The 18,787-nt window shown below is 58.6% G+C and overlaps 3 long non-coding RNA genes across 5 annotated transcripts; all 3 read right to left on the minus strand.

Annotated features, from left to right (window-relative positions):
* Positions 1–7,118: 7,118 nt before the first annotated feature.
* LOC309666117 lies at positions 7,119–14,896 on the minus strand. Its single transcript, XR_014266916.1, has 3 exons — positions 14,788–14,896; positions 12,586–12,750; positions 7,119–11,853 (listed from the first exon to the last, which is right to left on the minus strand). It is a non-coding gene; the product is annotated as an uncharacterized lncRNA (long non-coding RNA).
* Positions 13,863–14,763, minus strand: LOC309666118. The gene is made up of 3 exons (XR_014266917.1): positions 14,396–14,763; positions 14,168–14,261; positions 13,863–13,930 (listed from the first exon to the last, which is right to left on the minus strand). It is a non-coding gene; the product is annotated as an uncharacterized lncRNA (long non-coding RNA).
* A 29-nt stretch (positions 14,897–14,925) lies between the features above and the next one.
* LOC309666116 lies at positions 14,926–18,304 on the minus strand. Of its 3 annotated transcripts, XR_014266914.1 has the most exons (6): positions 18,101–18,304; positions 17,135–17,654; positions 17,038–17,097; positions 16,693–16,768; positions 16,428–16,618; positions 14,926–15,710 (listed from the first exon to the last, which is right to left on the minus strand). It is a non-coding gene; the product is annotated as an uncharacterized lncRNA (long non-coding RNA). The 3 variants fall into 3 exon arrangements; XR_014266913.1 differs by having other exon boundaries at positions 17,038–17,640; positions 18,205–18,304; XR_014266915.1 differs by having other exon boundaries at positions 17,038–17,654.
* Between the last annotated feature and the right edge of the window lie 483 nt (positions 18,305–18,787).

Below are 18,787 nucleotides of genomic sequence, written 5' to 3' on the forward strand. Positions count from 1 at the left end.
CGCGATCACCTGACCCCACTCTCCACACCCGGGTCCACGTGGTGATCCATCTCCACAGCACTGCACGGGGACCAGCACAGGGAACCTTCCTCACATCACATGGACCAGAAGCTCCTCCTCCTCGGTTCTGCGGGCGCTTCAAGGCCACACACTGCTATCCTCCTGGAAAGAGCCGCGGAACAGCCAGAGACGTGCTAAGGCTGCCGTCGGGTCTGGAGGCCCGAGACGCAGTGTGTTCAACCACTGGGACAGGACAGGACAGGACAGGAAAGGAGAGGAGAGGCGGCTCCTTCTTGCCCCTACCACAACCCCGGCCCCGGCGGGCCCTGCAGCCCGCAGCTGCCCACCTGCGTAGGGAGGGCCACCCCAGCTGGGGGACAGCAGGTTTCCAAAGCCAGCGTGTGCTGCCACGGGGGCCCCCAGGCCACTCTCACAGAGAGCATGTGGGAGGCCGCCGGTGAGGGATCAGCGCTCAGAAGTTCTGAAACTTGTGCGCCCCTGAACGTGGTGATCAGAATAGAGAGGCCTTCGCACACACACAGCGACACGCACGGGCTCTGGCTAGAAACCTGGCTTCCAGGAGAGCACTGGAAACGTGACAAAACCTACCTCACCGTGGCTCCGGGAAGCGACACCTACAGCACGGCCAACCGGAACCCACGCAAAGAGCCAGCCACGGCCAAGGGTCCCAGTGTGGCCCAAACACACACTCGTTAACAGTGTTTTCAGCAATTACGAGCGCTCTTTGCAAAGACCATGGAGAAGGGACACAGAAAACACTTGCAGGATAGTCAACAAATAAAAACATTTATATAGTTATATCTGCTTTGATGTAAGCTTTTATACATAGAATGGAAAAACAAGAAGGCCCTACTGTAGAGCACAGGGAACTATATTCAATATCCTGTGATAAACCCTAATGGAAAAGAATATGAAAGAAAGAAAGAGAGAGGCAGGGACTGGAATGGAGATGGCGCTGTCTCTGTCCCTGTCACTGACCGTGGTCTGCAAGAAGCCAGTGGCCCTAACACCCAAGGTCCCCTCACAACAGCACTGCCTCCGCCTCGAGGGGGTGACACCCCCACGGTGGGGCGGCTGTCACCCCCTGCCCTTCCCGTGGAGCTGCTGCACGTGACACTTCCGTCTGTGTCTGTGCAGGGTTTCCTGATACAAATGAACCCCAAGAATCCAGGATTCCAGAAAGAGGGCAGCGAGAAATACTGCTGCTTTGATTCACGAGCATCTCCGCTGTGGGATTACAACGAGGAAGCTATTCTGGGGTGAGGAAAAAATAAACTGCACTCGGCATTAGCATTGGGTTCTAAAATAAGTTTACCAGCAGAGGTTGTTCACTCAGAACCTTTCTAAACGGGGTCACATCTGTGTTCTCTTTTCCTAGAAATGCCGAGACTTGGCTGCACAGCAGTGAAAGGAGGGGGTGTGGGTCAATGTTAACTGAATTCTCTCTCTGAAGACACTCAAAACGCCTTCACTTGGTTTCCTCCAGTGTTTCTTCCAATTTTTCTTTAAACATTTTTTATTACTCAAATTGCTTTTCCATCATGCTTGCTAAGACAGTGAGGTGAGAGCCCAAGAAAAGAAAGATAGAAAAGCTATGGAGAGAAAGAGAAGGCCAGACTCCATGCAGGCACCCGGCCACAAGGGAAGGGGTACAACGGGGCTGCCCCGTCGGGCCAGGGCACGGGCAGGCCGGCCGGGAGCAGTGCAGAGACACAGAAAGGCCACAGCCAGCTGCGGGGGCACGTGTGTGGAAGGTTCTAGTTAGCGTCCTTCGTGATCCTGGAAAGGCACGGACTCAGCTTGGACCCAGCGGGTGGCGGGGATTTCACCAAAGCGTGGAACCCCTTCAACCAAAACCCAAAGGTCTGACAGATGCTTTTCAACCTTGTGATTTCATGAAACACTTTATCTTAAACTGAAAAAAGATGACCTATTTAGAGAGCACAGAATGGAAGCAAAGTCCCTCTGTGACCGTCCACAGGCTTTTCCTAAAGCACAGGTGTTCACGCTCCAGCACATGACACCTTCCGCACGGGATGAACTGTGGTCCGTCGGAAATGAGGGTGTTTAACCATGTGCATTTATGTCAGAACCGTCAGGGAGGGTAATCGGGCCAGAAGTTCATTTTCCGGTTCTTTACCTTTTCCTAAAGGCATTTCAAGTCAAAGCAACAGCAGATTCGTTTGCCAAGGGAACTCATTTTTCTTGATCCAGCAAACTAGGCAGCCCTTTCTGAGACTGCGCACAGACCTCGATGGCTGTTTGCTCTGCCCCGGCCCCTGATTCTGCAGCAGGACCTGATCACAGACGCCCACGCTGGTCAAGACACACACTTAGATTTTTGGCAAAAGTATGGGGATTCTTCCCGTGAAAGATATAGATACTATAAGTGCCCACTTTTCCAGTACTCCTGACAGCTACAGATACCAAGAGATACTCAATGCTATCATAAAGGATCCCAAGTTTAAAGAATTTATATTTAAAAAGATATGAACAGTCCAGAGAAACCCTAGTGGCTGGGATTTCACAGCAGGTTCCTGACAGAATCTCCTGTTTCATTTTTAGCTAAACATGCAGCCTGAAGGTCACAGCTACCTACCTGGACTGCATCCCTTGTTCGGATAAAACAGACGTAGAAGACAGTTACCTTGGAGCTTTGCAATTCGCAGAGGGCTCTTAAACACCTCAGTTTCAGCAGTATTCCCAGAGAAATCTGAGGGGATGGTCTTCACCATTTAAAAATGATCTAGGACGATTCAGCATCCTTCCCCAAAGTGGGTTTCGTGGGAAGCGTGCCATGTTCAAAGTGGCTCTGTGATCATAAACATCTGATAAGCTCTAGGCTGACTCGAGGTGGCCTATGACATAGTTTTTCTTCCCTGTAGCATTCCTCGAATCCTCCAAAACCCAATATGAAATGTGAATTTCCAAGGAGGTGACAAGGGGTGCAAAAGTCCCCTAACTTACTGCATGTTTCTTCTCATGACAACTCAGGTGACCGGGATTCTAGAAAGTGCAGGGTGAGAAGCGCAGGTGCAGAGCTGTCAGCTGGGCAACGAGGCGGGAAGCAGGGAAGGCCGGCCACCGCTCAGAGGCAGAAGAACCAGGAGGGAGCCTAGCTGACCGGAGGGGACCCGGCACATGCCATTCAGACCTAGGCTGATGCTCAAGGACACGGCCACGGTGGCCACGGAGCTGGGCCGCGCTCGGGCTCCTCAGAGGGTCTCCGGTTCCATCTCCAAGGCCAAGCGAACCCACCGTGGAATCAGGTGTCGGCGACACTGTGACCCCCGAGGGGGCCCCCCTCAGAGCCTGCCCACGCAGCACCGCCTGGGGCACAGGCCCTCCGTGAGGGCAGCAACCCCGGCGGAGAGGATGGGCGGCCACGGGACGTACATGCTTCGTGGGTCTCACGGGTTTGGTCTGGTTGAGTCCACACGTCTCCTCGCATGTTACGCAGGCGGTTGTTTCAGTTTATGAGATGGGGTCCTGTTCGTCCACGGCGCTACAAAGGCGTCTCGGGGAGACGAAGGGCTTGAGGCTCAGGTCCTGGGCCTACACCTCCAGTGTCTGGATGGGACCCGTCACCACTGCTCCATGAGAAGGTCATCTGTACCGCCAGCCTCCCCGACGGAGAAAGAGACCGAGGCTTCCCGAGAAGCACGGGGTGGAGCTGGGATTCTGGGGCCTCAGAGGCAGGGGAGAGGCAGGGCTCCCTGGCAGTGCCCCCCAGGGACACGGCCAAGGAATATCACAGGCCTATCTTGGTTGAATGACCTTTGCCAGAGAAACAGATGGTAACTCAGCGTCCCCTCTGCAGAGAGCAGGTTCCCTGCGACCTGAAAGCAGTGTTCCAACCAGACCTTTCCTGAGCCAGAAGGTGTAAAGCGAAGAAGCAATCACCTTAGGACACGGCTTGCTAACAGGTGCACAAAATAAGTGGAGATAAAAGCGCAGATGCTCACAGACACAGGCCAGAGCTAAGGCCGCCTGATGCTGAGGTGCTGGGTGTTGTCCCCAGGAAAGGAGCTTGGAGGTGCCCCCTGCCTGCCCGGGGTGCACAGCCCCCGTAAGAGCGGCTACAAGACACAGGCTGATGTTATTTTCACTCTCCACCTTCTTTCGTAAAGGCAAAATCCTCTGGATCTCTTTTAGTTGGCGAACGCTAACGTAGGTCTTTTATACAAGTGGGGTAGTGTAAACTTTTGGAAAGGGGGGATACCTGCACTCTCACTTTAAAAACCAACAAAGGTGGTTTACATTCCTTCTGTAGGAAAGTTTCCAGGGAGGCCCCACGACTGATGGGCTGTGGGTGGACAAAGGGAAGAGGCAGAGAGGAAGCGTGTCCCCCCACCAGACTGGAGAGGAGGAGGGACGGGGGAGGGCAGGACTCCAGTGGGGACAGCGGGGAGCCTGGGGTGGTGGCAGCTGTCCGCCCGCCACTCACGAGAACACAGGCAGCGGAGGGAAGGAAAGGATGCCAGCCTGGGGGACGCTGAGTACAGAGGGTTTACCTTCCACAAGGACGGCGGGGATGAGCTGGCACGCGCCCAGGCAAAGCCACAGTGACCGTCACTGGATGGTGGCTTCTCCTCTGTCCCCCCGGGAGGCCAGGTACCGCGCTCCAGGCTCCTGTCCTGACACGGCTCTACAACTGCCCTGAGAGTCCAAATGCAGGCGGGTCAGCCACGGTTCACCCCACGTGGTGCCCCTTAAGGGCCCCCAGCAGTGGGGTTCAGTGTCAGTGAGGCACAGGTTCTCATGAGCTCTGAGCCCCGAAGGCTTCAGAGAAGTGACCTGTGCACATCTTGCAGGTGCTAAGAAGAGGGCCCGTGAAAGCGTGCAGTCAGGCCTCCAGGTGGACGCAGCCATCAGAAGTCACTGAGGCCCGAGGATGGATGCTGTGGACGCCTAGCCCAGGCTGGACCACGCAGGAGGCAGCACCATCTCCACGCCGGCACAGGCTGGGGGACACGGCTGTACCAGGGCTCGGCGAGCTTCTCCCGCAAAGACCAAAGGCAGCCTGATGCTGGGGCACACGCGCTACGTCACAGGTGAAGGCTCTGGAGACCCAAGCTGGACCACTGGTAAATGCATGTGTAAACCACATGCAAGGCAGCTAACTCAGTTCCAGAAAATTAATTTTTAAAATTAAACAAAGGGAGAAGAGCTGATCAGAGCTAGGACAACATTCATGCCCTATTAATAATGGGGTTTAAAAACGTGACTAACTGTGTTTGAATAACAAAAGGAACAACTTGCTGTAACAACTCATTACGCGGCTACGCGAACATCCTCATTGGCTGAAAGACAGAGCAGCCTGGCAAAACCACTCCAAAGTACATACACGCTGAGTGTTTAAAGATCGCCTTAAATTCGGAAATAAACATGTTTCCATTAACGGTGCTGCTCCTTCTTTTTTTAACCAGCCCTCCCCTCCCTCTCTCTCCGCATCTCCGCACCTTTGCTTTCTCTGCTTCCTCCAGGTGTGCATCTGTGGGGGGGGGGGGCGGGGGGCGGGGAGCGGCTGGCTCAGGGACCAGCCTATGGGATGGCTGCCTGGCCAGCTGTGGCTGTGGAAAGAGGATCAGGTCCCAGGACACAGAGGGAGGCTGTCCTCCCCGGGGTCTCTGTCCCTGGACTGTCCTTAGGCAAAATTCATTTCCTTACAATTAAAGCCAGCTGGGCCTTTTATTTCTTGCAGCCAAACGCATCCTGAAAGAGCCAGTGAAGCAGAAGTCCCTGATTTGCTCTGGGGGACCCCACTAATCCTGGCCCCCCATTCGCCCTGGGGTACCCTACTAATCCTGGCCCCCCATTTGCCCTGGGGTACCCCACTAATCCTGGCCCCCCATTTGCCCTGGGGTACCCCACTAATCCTGGCTCCATTCGCCCTGGGGTACCCCACTAATCCTGGTTCCCCATTTGCCCTGGGGGACCCCACTAATCCTGGCTCCCCATTCGCCCTGGGGTACCCCACTAATCCTGGCCCCCCATTCGCCCTGGGGGACCCCACTAATCCTGGCCCCCCATTCGCCCTGGGGTACCCCACTAATCCAGGCCCCCCATTCGCCCTGGGGTACCCCACTAATCCTGGCCCCCCATTCGCCCTGGGGTACCCCACTAATCCTGGCCCCCCATTCGCCCTGGGGTACCCCACTAATCCTGGCCCCCCATTCACCCTGGGGTACCCCACTAATCCTGGCTCCCCATTCGCCCTGGGGTACCCCACTAATCCTGGCTCCCCATTTGCCCTGGGGTACCCCACTAATCCTGGCTCCATTCGCCCTGGGGTACCCCACTAATCCTGGCCCCCCATTTGCCCTGGGGTACCCCACTAATCCTGGCCCCCCATTCGCCCTGGGGTACCCTACTAATCCTGGCCCCCCATTCGCCCTGGGGTACCCCACTAATCCTGGCTCCATTCGCCCTGGGGTACCCCACTAATCCTGGCCCCCCATTCGCCCTGGGGTACCCCACTAATCCTGGCTCCCCATTCGCCCTGGGGTACCCCACTAACCCTGGCTCCATTCGCCCTGGGGTACCCCACTAACCCTGGCTCCATTCGCCCTGGGGTACCCCACTAATCCTGGCTCCCCATTTGCCCTGGGGTACCCCACTAATCCTGGCTCCCCCATTTGCCCTGGGGTACCCCACTAATCCTGGCCCCCCATTTGCCCTGGGGTACCCCACTAATCCTGGCTCCATTCGCCCTGGGGTACCCCACTAATCCTGGTTCCCCATTTGCCCTGGGGGACCCCACTAATCCTGGCTCCCCATTCGCCCTGGGGTACCCCACTAATCCTGGCCCCCCATTCGCCCTGGGGGACCCCACTAATCCTGGCCCCCCATTCGCCCTGGGGTACCCCACTAATCCAGGCCCCCCATTCGCCCTGGGGTACCCCACTAATCCTGGCTCCCCCATTTGCCATGGGGTACCCCACTAATCCTGGCCCCCCATTTGCCCTGGGGTACCCCACTAATCCTGGCTCCTCCATTTGCCCTGGGGTACCCCACTAATCCTGGCTCCATTTGCCCTGGGGTACCCCACTAATCCTGGCTCCCCATTTGCCCTGGGGTACCACACAAATCCTGGCGGCTGGTGGTGCTGTTTCCGAGGTGTCAGAGCTGCAGGGTGTGGCCGCCCTGCTCCTTCCCCATCACTGGCTGGCGTTTCCAGAGGCCACAGAGCCAGCCCTCCTCAGCCCACCCAGTCCCGGGCACAGTGCTGCCCCCAGGCCGGCACACCAAGGAGGAGCGGCAGCCTCCCACGGGACACCAGGGCCTCTCTGAGAGGCTGTCACCTCGGGACTGGGAGCCAACAAGGGGCTCCTGCTTGGTGGATTAAGAGCTTCCGGACCGTCCGCCCTCCATAGGATAAAGGGCTACTCAGAACCACGTGTCGAGCTCCCGCCACTTCGCATACAAAAGCATCCTTCCCCACAGCAAACGCCAGCCTGCACTGTGTTTGGAGAGCAGCTTCAGCCCTCACAGGAGGCCCAGTAGTCTGGGGTCTCCTCCAAGCCCAGTGGGTGCAGCAAGGGACAGGGAGGACGCCGGGGGCTGTGGACTCATCCAGGCCAAGTTCACGTCCTGCCTGTGCATCTGGCCAAAGTATTGCAGCTGCTAGGCCATGGTTTCCCCCATGGAAAGTCTCCTCCTTGCCGTGTGCAGAAGTGCTGTGACACTAACCACCGTGAGACAGATGCTAAAAACCCCAGGACCTTCCCAATGGGCTCAGGACCTGCACGTGACCCCTGTCAACATCAGCCGGTTCACAGGCAGCCTCTGCTTGTCCACGCTGGAAGGGAGGGAAGGGATTCCTCATGCTTTCTGGTGACCCCCTTCCAGACACACGAGTTGCCCCTCGGAGGATCTAATCCAGCTTCTGCCACTTCACAGGTTCCCTCCACGGTCCACATTCATCCTGATTCATCACTTTTGCACGTGTGTGTTTACAGAAAGTGCTTCTCTGAAAGGTCACCTGCTGTCCCCACTCCGAGGGTGAGGGTGAAAGACAAGGGCTGGGGTCTGTCTCCCAGGCCGACGGGAGAGGCTGCACCCACACAGCTCGGAGGGGTGGGGCTGCCGGGGGACGCTCAGGTCCAAGGCTGCTGGGACTCGTACAGGGCCACCTGGGGCAGCCCACTCCCCACAGGGGCCTAGACGAGGCTGCACCTGTGGCTGACGGAGAGCCCTGTGATCTCCGCCCCTTCCCCATCCTCCTCCATCTTCCTCCACATCTGGTCCCTCCACTTGGGGTGGGGCGGCTCCTGTGTTGTGGGTCCTCCTTCTCAGAGGACAGCAGCCTCCGAGACAGAGCATAACAAAGCAGCTAACTCAGGAAACCTTCTGTTGCAGCAGAGGTCGGACCTGCTTTTCTGCAAAGATCACCTTGAACTTTTGACTCAAGACCCATTTTTAATCAAAGCAGCCCTTCTCTCTCCACGAGGGGCCCCGGCACCGTCTTTCCCAGTTGCATACGCACAGCATCGTTTTTTAAATCCTATTTAACATAATCCTTTCTAGACCTGGGCTGACATTCCAGCTTGTGGAGCCCCTTCTGCACATCAGCTCCTGTAAGCCAGCCCTGAGTGCCCCCCACGTGCCAGGCCTGGGGGACCACAGCCTGTGGGTCTACCTGAGTCCGGGCAATGTGCCAGGTGGGCATTAAAGATCCCAGCGGATCTGACGCACACTTAGCAACGCATGAAGAAGGACTAAGGTCCTCTGGGTCCACCAAGGCACCGAGAGCCAAGGGACCCTCACCACAGAAGCCACGGGCACCAAGGGGACTGTGGGATGAGGCTCAGGGAAGACGCTCCGTCCCACGGCTCAGAAATCTTTGCTGGAACCGTCATCGCTGTACACCTGACAGCTGGTCTTTTCCAAATGAGTCACAAAGGACTGAAAAATGCCTCGGTGACTTCTCCCACCAACACTCACTTTCCTGATGCTAATTTAATTTCACTCCCTTCTAGAGATAAGAAAGTTATCACTCAGAAAGAAGTAGTTAGGTGTCTGCATTTCTGGTAAATCAGTGATGTGATGTTATTAAACTAAATCACTAGATAAATGATACGTCATCACATAAATGATGGAATGATGCTTGCCAAAGATCTGGACCTGCAGGAAAGACCCACTCGTCTGTTTGTGATAACCCAGGAAGACCGGTAGGCGCCTGCAGACACTATGTAAAATTGTCCGGCCACTGTTCCCAGACTATCATGGGCAAAGCGGGCGGTTTCTTCCGACACACCCCATACATCATTCCCGCCACGAATGAACAGTTCTGTGCTCTCGCACTTCACTGGCAAAGCCCCAGTGCAACCCAAGCTAAATGTGATCGACAGACTCTGGTTTAAAAATATTATCAAATGAACCAAATGTGGTTGTTTTAAATTCATATAATACAATAAAAAATGTCTAAGAGAGAGACCCTCGGACCTCACACAAGGCCAGCGACCACCCACCCCTCCAGGGGGACCCATGCAGGAGGAGGTGTCACTGGGCTCGGGGCCCCAGCGACTTCCGAGGAGGGTCAGACCTGCCAGGCTATGACTGACGGGCTCGCGGGGGTCGGACATGTGAGCAGGGGCAGGGCGGGTGCCACAGGTGACAGCCAGGGCCCACACGGGGGCAGAGGCAGGACCCCAGCTCCAGGGGTGGGGGGATGCAGAGTGCGGGAGGCCTGAGAAAGTCAAGGGCAAGGTGGGCAAAGGTCAGCACAATGTCCCCCACGATTCCATTCCCCCACGCTGGGTTTAAGCTAGAGAACCAGGATGCTTGTATGAAACTCAGCTATTCCCACCCCCATGGCTCGGGCTCCCATAATATAAGAATTCAGGCTCGTGGCTCAAACAGACGCTTACTTCTCATGGTTCTGGAGGCCAGGAGTCCAGGGTCAAAGTCCCACAGGGTCAGGTTCTAGAGAGGACCCTTGCTGGTTTGTCTGCAGCCATGTTCTTGCTGTGTCCTCACGGGTGTGGAGCAGCTTTGGTCTCTTCTGCACTTCTTCTGAGGGCACTAATCCCACCACGAGGGTCCCACCCCATCACCTCACTTAAACCCACCAACCTCTAGGCCTGAACCTAAAGCCATCACAGTGGGGTCAGGGCTTTAACAGAGGAATTCTCTAGGGACACAGGCATGCACCCCACAGGCCACCCAGACCACACAGACTTGGTAGGCTCAGATGAGCCCAGGATGCCTCTCCCATAGCATCTGGCAAGGACATGGCCACAGGGTGGACACAAACCCAGGGCAGACTGGGCATGGCCTGCCTAGAGGCATCTGCACCCTATGGATGCCTCATGTGGAGGACGCGGGAAGTCGGATGGCACCGTTACATCACATCACAGCGGCTGCAGACTCACACCTGCCCACACCTGCTCACACCTGCCCATTCCCGCTCACACCTGACCACTCCTGCTCACTCCCGCCCACACCTGCCCACTCCTGACCACATCTGCACACCCCCACCCACACCTGCATACTCACGCTCACACCTGCCCACTCCCGCTGGCACCTGACCAATCCTGCTCACTCCCGCTCACACCTGACCACTCCTGCTCATTACTGCCCACACCTGCCCACTCCCGACCACACCTGCCCACTCCCGCCCACACCTGACAACTCCTGCTCACTCCCACACACACCTGCCCACTCCCGCTGGCACCTGCCCACTCTCACTCACACCTGCACATTCCCACCCACACCTGCCTACTCTCGCTCACACCTGCACACTTCCACCCACACCTGCCCACTACCACTCACACCTGACCACTACCGCTCACATCTGCTCACTGCTGCTCACACTTGCTCACCCCCGCTCACACCTGCCCACTCCCGCCCACACCTGACCACTCCTGCTCATGCCCGCCCACACCTGCCCACTCCCGACCACACGTGCACACTGCCACCCACACCTGAACACTCCCACTCACACTTGCCCATTCACACTCCCACCTGCCCATGCCTGTGCACACCTACCGACTCCTGCTCACTCCCACCCACACATGCTGACTCCTAACCACACCTGCTCACTCCCACCCACGCCTGACCACTCCTGCTCACCCTCGCCCACACCTGCCCACTCCCGCTCACACCTCCCCACTCCGGCCCACACCTGACCACTCCTGGTCACTCCAGCCCACATCTACCCACTCCTGACCACACCTGCAAACTCCCACCCACAGCTGCCCACTCTCACTCACACCTGCCCTCTCCCGCTCACACCTAAGCAATCCTGCTTACTCTCACACACAACTGACCACCATTGCTCACTCCCACCCACACCTGCTCACTCCTAACCACACCTGCACACTGGCACACACACTTACCCACTCCTGCTCACACATGCCCACTCCCGCTCACACATGACCACTCCTGCTCACTCCCCCCCACACCTACTCACTACTGACCACACCTGCACACTCCCACCCACACCTACCCACTCCCACTCCCACTTGCTCACTCCCGAACACACCTGCACACTCCCACCCACACCTGCGCACTCCCTCACACCTCCACACTCCCGCTCACACCTGCACACTCCCAACCACACCTGCACACTCTGCCTCACACCTGCCCACTGCCACTCACACATGACCACTGCCACTCACACATGACCACTCCTGCCCACTCCCGCCCAAACCTGACCACTCCTACTCACTTCTGCCCACACTACCCACTCCTAACCACACCTACACACTCCCACCCACACCTGCCCACTTCTGCCCACGTCTGCTCACTTCCACCCACACCTGCCCACTGCCGACCACACCTGCACACTGCCACCCACACCTGAACACTCCCACCCATGCTTGCCCACTCCCGCTCACACATGCCCACACCTACCCACTCCTGCTCACTCTCACCCACATGTGCTCACTCCTAACCACACCTGCACACTCCCACACACACTTGCCCACTCCCACCTGCTCACTCCCACTCACACCTGCGCACTCCTACCCACACCTGCCCACTACCGCTGACACCTGCACACTCCCACACACCTGCACACTCCCAACACCTGCCCACTCCCGCACACACCTGCCCACTACCAACCACAACTGCACAATCCCACCCCCACCTGCACAATCCCACCCACACTACCCCACTCTCGCTCACACCCGCTCTCCTGCCCCACTCTCTCCCACACCTGACTACTCCTGCTTTCTCCTGCCCACACCTGCCCACTCCCAAACACAACTGCACACTCCCACACACACCTGCACACTGCTACCCACCCTTGCCCACTCCCGCTTACATCTGCCCACTACTTTGCATACCTACCCACTCCTTCTCACTCTCACCCATATGTGCTCACTCCTGACAACACCTGCACACTCCCACACACACTTGCCCACTCCCGCTCACACCTGCTCACTCCCACCCACACCTGCACACTCCCGCTCACACCAGCCCACTTGCACCCACACCTGCCCATTACTGACCAGAACTGCACACTCCCACCCACACCTGCACACTCACACCCACACTTGCCCACTCCCACTAACTCCTGCCCACACCTGCTCTCTCCCGCTCACACCTGCCCACTACCGCTCACACCTGCTCACTCCTGCCCACACCTGCCCACTCCTCATGCCCGCCCACACCTGCCCACTCCTGACCACACCTGCACACTGCCACTCACACCTGAACACTCCCACACTTGCCCACTCCCACTCACACCTGCCCATGCCTGTGCACATCTACCCACTCCTGCTCACTCCCACACACACTTGCTCACTCCTAACCACAACTGCCTACTCCCACACACACCTGCCCACTCATGTTCACACCTGCCTACTCCCACCCACACCTGAACACTCCTGCTCATTCCCGCCCACACGTGCCCACTTGTGACCACACCTGACCACTCCCACCCACACCTGCTCACCACCACTCACACCTGCTCATTCCTGCCCACTCCTGCTCACTCCTGCCCACACCTACCCACTACTGACCACAACTGCACACTCCCACCCACACTGCACACTCCCACCCACACTTGCCCACTCCCACATACACACACTCACTCCCACCCACACCTGACTACTCCTCTCTCCCGCCCACACCTGCCCACTCCCAAACACCACTGCACACTTCCACCCACACTTGCCCACTCCTGCTCACACCTGTGCACACTTACTCCTGCTCACTCACACCTCACTCCCGCCCACACCTGCACACTCCCATGCACACTTGCCCACTCCCACTCCCACCCGCTCACTCCCACCCAAATCTGCACAATCCCGCTCACACCTGCCCACTCCCGCGCACACCTGCCCACTCCCGGCCACACCTGCCCACTGCCGCACACACCTGCTCCCTCCTGATCACACATACCCACTCCTGCCCACTCCCTCCCACACCTGCACACTCCCGGCCACACCTGCCCACTCCGGCTCACACCTGCCCACTGCCACACACACCTGCTCCCTCCTGATCACACCTACCCACTCCTGCCCACTCCCTCCCACACCTGCCCACTCCCTCCCACACCTGCCCACTCCTGAACACACGTGCACACTCCAACCCACACCTGCACACTCCCACCCACACTTGCCCACTCCCGCTCACACCCGCCCACTCCCGCCCACACCTGCCCACTCCCGAACACACCTGCACACTCCAACCCACACCTGCACACTCCCACCCACACTTGCCCACTCCCGCTCACACCCGCCCACTCCCGCCCACACCTGCCCACTCCCAACCACACCTGCACACTGCCACCCACACCTGAACACTCCCACCCACGCTTGCCCACTCCCGCTCACACATGCTCACACCTGCACACACCTACCCACTCCTGCTCACTCCCACCCACATGTGCTCACTCCTAAGCACACCTGATCACTCCAACCCACACCTGCACACTCCCACTCACACCTGCCTACTCCTCACACCTGCCCACTCCCGCCCACACCTGCCCATTACTGACCACAACTGCACACTCCCACCCGCGCCTGCACACTCACACCTACACTTGCCCACTCCCACTCACTCCTGCCCAAACCTGACCCCTCTTGCTCTCTCCCGCTCACACCTGCCCACTCCCGGATACAACTGCACACTCCCACCCACACATGCATACTGCCAGCCCCACTTGCCCACTCCTGCTCACACCTGCTCACACCTGCACACACCTACCCACTGCTGCTCACTCTCACCCACACGTGCTCACTCCTGACCACTCCAGCACACTCCCACGCACACTTGCCCACTCCCACCTCTTCACTCCCACACACACCTACCTGCGCACTCCCGCTCACAACTGCCCTCTCCCGCTCATACCTGCCCACTCCCAAACACACCTGCACACTCTCATCCAAACTTCCTCACTCCTCAACCTAACCACTCCCACCCGCACCTGCACACTCCCGCTTCCTCACATCCACACCTGCTCACTCCTGACCACACCTGCACACTCCCATGCACACTTGCCCACTCCCACTCACATCTGCTCACTCCCACCCACACCTGCACACTCCCTCTCACACCTGCACACTCCCGCTCACACCTAACCACTTCCACCCACACCTGCACATTCCTGACCACACGTGCACACTCCCACACACATTTACCCACTCCCACTCACACCTGCTCACTCTCGCCCACACCTGCATACTCCGGCTTACACCTGCCAACTCCCGCTCACACCTGCACACTCCCACTCACACCTGCCCACCCCCACTCACACATGCCTACTCCCGCTCACACCTGCTCACTCCCGACCCCTCCTGCACACTCCTGCACACTCCCACCCACACCTGCCCACTCTTGCTCACACCTGCCGACTCCCGCTCACACTAGAGCACTGCTGCTCACTCCTGCCCACAACTGACCACTCCTGCTCACTCCCAGCCACACCTACACACTACCACACACCCACTTCCACTCACACTTGCTCACTCCCACCCCCACCTGCGCACTCGTGCTCACACCTGCACACTCCCAATCACACCTGCACACTCCCACTCACAGCTGCACGCTCCAGCTCACACCTGCCCACTCCCGCACACACCTGACCCCTCCTGCTCACTCCCACCCACACCTGCACACTCCCACTCACATCTGCCCACTCCCACACACACCAGCCCACTCCTGCTCACACCTGCCCACTCTCACTCACACATGACAACTCTTACTCCTTCACACACCTGACCACTCCTGCTCAGTCTCACACACACCTACCCACTACTGACCACATCTGCATACTCCCTCCCACACCTGCCCACTCTGTCCCACACCTGCACACTCCCAACCACACCTGCCCACTCCTGCTCACACCTGCCCACTCCCACTCACACCTGACCACTCTTACTCACTCCTGCCCACTCCCAAACACACCTGCACACTCCCACCAACACCTGCCCGTTGCCACTCACACCTGACCAGTCCCGCCCACACCACCCACTCCCACTCACACCTGCCCACTCGGGCTCACATCTGCCCACTGCCGCTCACACATGACCACTCCTGCTCACTGCTGCCCACACCTACCCACACCTGCATACTCCCATGCACACCTGCCCACTCTCGCTAACACCTGCACACTCCCACCCACACTTGCTCACTCCTGCTCACACCTGAACACTCCTGCTCACTCCCGTCCACACCTGCTCACTCCTGACCACACCTGCGCACTCCCGCCCACACCTGCCCACTCCCGCTCACATCTGCCCACTCCTGCTCACACCTGCCCACTGTCGCTCACACATGACCACTCCTGCTCACTCCCTCCCACACCTGATCACTCCTACTCACTCCCACCCCCACCTACCCACTCCTGACCACACCTGCACACTCCCACCAACACCTGCCGACTGCCACACAAACCTGCCCAGTCCCGCCCACACTACCCACTCACACTCACACTTGCCCACTTGGGCTCATACCTGCCCACTGCCGCTCACACATGACTACTCCTGCTCACTGCTGCCCACACCTGCACACTCCCACCCACACCTGCTCACTCTCCCTCACACGTAACCACTACCGCCCACACCTGCACACTCCTGCTCACTCCCACCCTCACTTGCTCACTCCTGACAACACCTGCACAGTCCCACGCACACCTGTCCACTCCCGCTCACACCTGCTCACTCCCACCCACCTGTGCACTCCCGCTCACACCTGCCCACTCCCACTCCCACCTGCCTACTCCCGCTCACACCCGCTTACTGCCTCTCACACCTGCCCACTCCCTCCCACACCTGCACACTCCCACCCACACCTGCCCACTCCCACTCTCACCTGCACACTCCCACCCACACCTGCACATTCCAGCTCACACCTGCTCACTGCCGCTCAGACATGACCAGTCCTGCCCACTCCCGCCCACACCTGATCACTCCTGCTCACTTCCACCCAAACCTACCCACTCCTGACCCCACCTGCACACTCCCACCCACACTTGCCCACTCCCGCTCACACCTGCCCACTCTCACTCACACCTGCTCACTCCCACCCACACCTGTGAGTTCCCACTCACAACTGCCCACTCCCGCTCACAGCTGCCCACTCCCAATCACACTTTCACACTCCCAACCACTTTCCACAGCCAGCCACACCTGAACATTCCTTACTCCTGCCCACACCTGCCCACTCCTCACTCCCACACACACGTGCCCACTCCCAACCACACCTGCTCACTCCCACCCACACCTGAACACTCCTGCTCACTCCCGCCCACAACTGACCACTCCTGACCACACCTGCCCACTCCCACACACACCTGCCCACTACCACTCACTCCTGCCCACACCTGACCACTCCTACTCATGCCCGCCCACACCTGCCCACTCCCGACCACATCTGCACACTGCCACTCACACCTGAACACTCCCACACTTGCCCACTCCCACTCACACCTGCCCATGCCTGGGCACATCTACCCACTCCTGCTTACTCCCACATCTGCCCACTGCCGCTCACACTTGCTCGCTCCTGCCCACACCTGCCCACTCCTCACTCCCACACACATGTGCCCACTCCCAACCACACCTGCTCACTCCCACTCACACCTGAGCACTCCTGCTCACTCCCACCCACAACTGACTACTCCTAACTCCCACCCACACACGCACACTCCTGCTCACACCTGCACACTCCCACCCCCACCTGCACACTCTGGCTCATACCTGCCCACTACCGCTCACACATAACCACTACTGCTCACTCCCACACACACCTGACCACTCCTGCTCACTCCCACTCACACCTACCCACTCTTGACCACACCTGCACACTCCCACCCACACCTGTGCACTCCCTCTCACACCTGCACACTTCTACTCACACCTGCACACTCCCACCAACACCTGCACACTCCGGCTCACACCCGCCTACTGCCACTCACGCATGACCACTCCTGCTCACTCCTGCATACACCTGACCACTTCTGCTCAATCCTACTCACACCTACCCACTCCTGACCACACCTGCACACTCCCACCCCCACCTGCCCACTCTCACACCTGCCCACTCCTGCTCAAATCTGAACACTCCTGCTCACTCCCACCCACACCTGCTCACTTCTAACCACACCTGCACACTCCCACCCACACTTGCCCACTCCCACTCCCACCTGCTCACTCCCACCCACACCTGTGCACTCCCGCCTATACCTGCCAACTACCGCTCACACTGCACACTCCCAACACCTGCCTACTCCCACACACACCTGTCCACTACCAAACACAACTGCACAATCCCACCCCCACCTTAACACTCCCACCTGCACTAGCCCACTCTTGCTCACACCCACTCACTCCCGCCCTCACCTGATCACTCCCGAACACAACTGCACACTCCCACACAGACCTGCACACTGCCACCCACACTTGCTCACTCCCGCTTACATCTGCCCAGTCCTGTGCACACCTACCCACTCCTGCTCACTCTCACCCACACGTGCTCACTCCTGACAACACCTGCACACTCCCACACATACCTGCACTCTCCTGCTCACACCTGCAAACTCCTATCCACACCTGCACACTCACACCCACACTTGCCCACTCCCACTCACTCCTGCCCACACCTGACCACTTCTGCTCTCTCCCACTCACACCTGCCCACTCCCAGACACAACTGCACACTCCCACCCACACCTGCATACTGCCAGCCACACTTGCCCACTCCTGCTCACACCTCCACTCCCACCCACACCTGCGCACTCCTCCTCACAGCTGCCCCCTCCCGCTCACACCTGCCCACTCCCAAACACACCTGCACACTCACCCACACTTGCTCACTCCTCATCCTAACCACTCCCACCCACACCTGCACACTCCTGCTCACTCGCACCCACACCTGCTCACTCCCATACACACTTGCCCACTCCTGCTCACACTTCACTTCCACCCACACCTGCACACTCCTGACCACACCTGAACACTCCCACACACACTTGCCCACTCCCGCTCACACCTGCCCACTCGCGCCCAAACCTGCCCACTACTGCACACTCCCACCCACACCTGCTCACTCCTGACCACACCTGCACGCTCCCACCGCACACTTGCCCACTCCTGCTCACACGTGCTCACTCCCACCCACACCTGCACACTCCCGCTCACACCTGCACACTCCCACCCACACAGACCTGTGCACTCCCGCTCACACCTGCACACTCCCACACACACTTGCCCACTCTCGCTCACACCTGCACACTTCCACCGACACCTGCCCACTACCACTCACACCTGCCAACTCCCGTTCACACCTGCCCACTCCTGCTCACACCTGACCA

Source organism: Balaenoptera physalus (genome assembly GCF_965194825.1).
Source record: "Balaenoptera physalus genome assembly, chromosome: 8".
In the NCBI taxonomy this organism is placed as follows: domain Eukaryota; kingdom Metazoa; phylum Chordata; class Mammalia; order Artiodactyla; family Balaenopteridae; genus Balaenoptera; species Balaenoptera physalus.